Below are 2,520 nucleotides of genomic sequence, written 5' to 3'. Positions count from 1 at the left end.
TGGGATTTGAACTCAGGACCTTCGGAAGAGCAGCCAGTGCTCTTACCCACTGAGCCATCTCACCAGCCCCAGGATTTCTTTTCAAATGGATTAAAATAAAAGTTGGAATGGGTACATTCTCACTATTACCAACACAATGTCACACAAAAAAGAAATACAAGATGAATTCAATACTGTGTTACAACCAAGAGAAGTTTGGCAGAATCCCTGAAAGTATGACTAAGTATCTTCAATGCATCTGAATTGTATGATATAATGACATGAAGCGTATAATAAGACAAATCCTTCATCTTCACTACATGGATCATCTGCAAAATTAAAAACATTCTTTACACATATATTTAAATCTGACATATATTTAAATTTTATTTAATTTTATATTTCAGTCCTATAAATATATTTATAAGCATTTAAACCCATAGAATTCAGGAGAATAGAACCCATAGAATAGAGGAGACAATATGAATGCCTGCTCTAGGTAATTCTAACCAGGAGAAGACAATGTGGAATTCACAGCCCATCAGTTCAATGTGTCAGCCCATCACTAACATTTATCCATTTTGTGTTATAAACTATTTAGTGTTGGAAACTATCCTACATTTGAGAAAATTAGTTATTTCGATAGAAACTTGAAATAAGAAAAATTATAGATGAGCAACTATCTGGTTTTAGTTAAGTGGCAGTAAAACAAATAAAATGTTTATATAAATCTTCTTGGCTCTTTATATGTCTTCAAAACCATGTCACCAAATTCTCAATATAATCAAAGGGACTTCTGTCATCCTTGTCAGGTACTGGGCTACCCGACCTCTGCTGCCATTGCCGCATACCCGAAGTCAGCTTTGTTCTTCACAGCCAAGACTCCAGCAGACATTTGTTTATTAACAAAAGTTACTGCATAGTTTGTATGGATTGGGTCCTGCAGAGCATAAAAGAGGAGGAAGTATGTGGTCCTTGTCTGCAGGAATTAACATGGGGTAGAAGCAGAGTCACAAGAGATGGAAGCACAAGCAATGAAATACAGAACTACACCAAACACAACTGGCCTGTGCTTCCCACACGACACACCAGCAAGCAAGATCTAAAGAATGCCTTTGAAAAGTTTTGTTCTAGCACCAAAGCTAATGAGTGAAATAATCAGGAAAAAGAAACAAGCTTGGCAAAGCCAGAAGTTAGAGAGACCTCAGCAGCTCTTCAGTCACGGGGACTGCAGAAGATTCGGGGTGGCTGGAGTGTAGCTTACAATAAGGAATGATAACACAGATGATACAATGATAAAATAAAACAGAAAATTATATAGATTTTATAGGCCCAATATGCCATGGTAGGAGGTTGAACTTTGTGCATAATTTGGAGCCCTTGGATTTGTTATTATTATGATTATTATTATTTTTATTATTATTATTATTGTGCTTCACTTAGAAGTATGTTTATTTAAAAATAATTAATAGAATTGAATTTTTTATTTATAATCACAAATCGTCCTATATGTTATTTCCAATTAGTTGAACTTGTAAGCCATTTACATTCCAATGTGTATGGGGCACAGGTAACTGAGCACCCACACTTAGCTGAAGACCTACTGACTCATCAACGGAGGGAGAACCAGCTTTCCTTAGGGCTGTGATCCCTGGTGGGTTAACCATGTTCCAAGAGATGCTTCATGTCCACGTGGCCCAAGTTAATCCATATACAAGAAGCAACACTATTTAAACTCGGTAGGTAATGAGAAAACAGCAAAAGAAGAGAATGTGAAGTTGGGAGGGGGATATGAAAAGGATCCAGGAAGAGTTAGAGATTATAATTGAAATACATTGAATATGTTTATGAAATTCTCAAAGAATACATTAAAAATTTATTTTAAAAAAAAATGTTAACGTTAACTTTTCAAATATCGTATCAAATACACTTGGAAGCAGTTAGTGACCTGAAGCCGTGAATCTTCCCAACCATCCTCTGCTCTCGTACTGAGGCGCGCATCTCTGCTAATGCTAACAACTCCTAAGCAATTCTATTTTAACAATTCCAGTTCTCTGCTATTACGTCCCCTTTGTTTGTTAGCATTGTCCTGTGAAACTCTCTATCCCCCAAGCCTTTGCCATATTGCCCTCTTCTCTCTCTCTCTCTCTGACTAAACAGCAAAAAGTACAACAGGAAACATAAAGGGCTCTAAGATGCATAGAAATAGCTCTTAGAAGTTTGGTCAGCCCAACCTTACATATCTTTGAAGTATATCTTCATGGAAAAGTCCTCAGCCTATACCTGATGACTATTTTAACCAAGGCAAACTCATCTTTTAAATATGGAAGCAATTAAAGGTTTATAAGAGCATTGACTCAGTCACTCATGTGGTAATTATTATGGGGTCAATCCTCTGGTAGAATTTAAAAGGATTAAAAAAAATGTCATGCACTGATATATCACCCATGGTCTAGTAAATATCCCCCACCCACCACATGACAGCAACACTAATTAAATTAAGTGGATTTTTCTTTTTTAAAGATGTGAAGGTAGGCTGTC

Source organism: Mastomys coucha, unplaced genomic scaffold (assembly GCF_008632895.1).
Source record: "Mastomys coucha isolate ucsf_1 unplaced genomic scaffold, UCSF_Mcou_1 pScaffold16, whole genome shotgun sequence".
Lineage (NCBI taxonomy): Eukaryota > Metazoa > Chordata > Mammalia > Rodentia > Muridae > Mastomys > Mastomys coucha.
The sequence above is the reverse complement of the archived record's forward strand: the minus strand, read 5'-3'. Positions refer to the sequence as shown.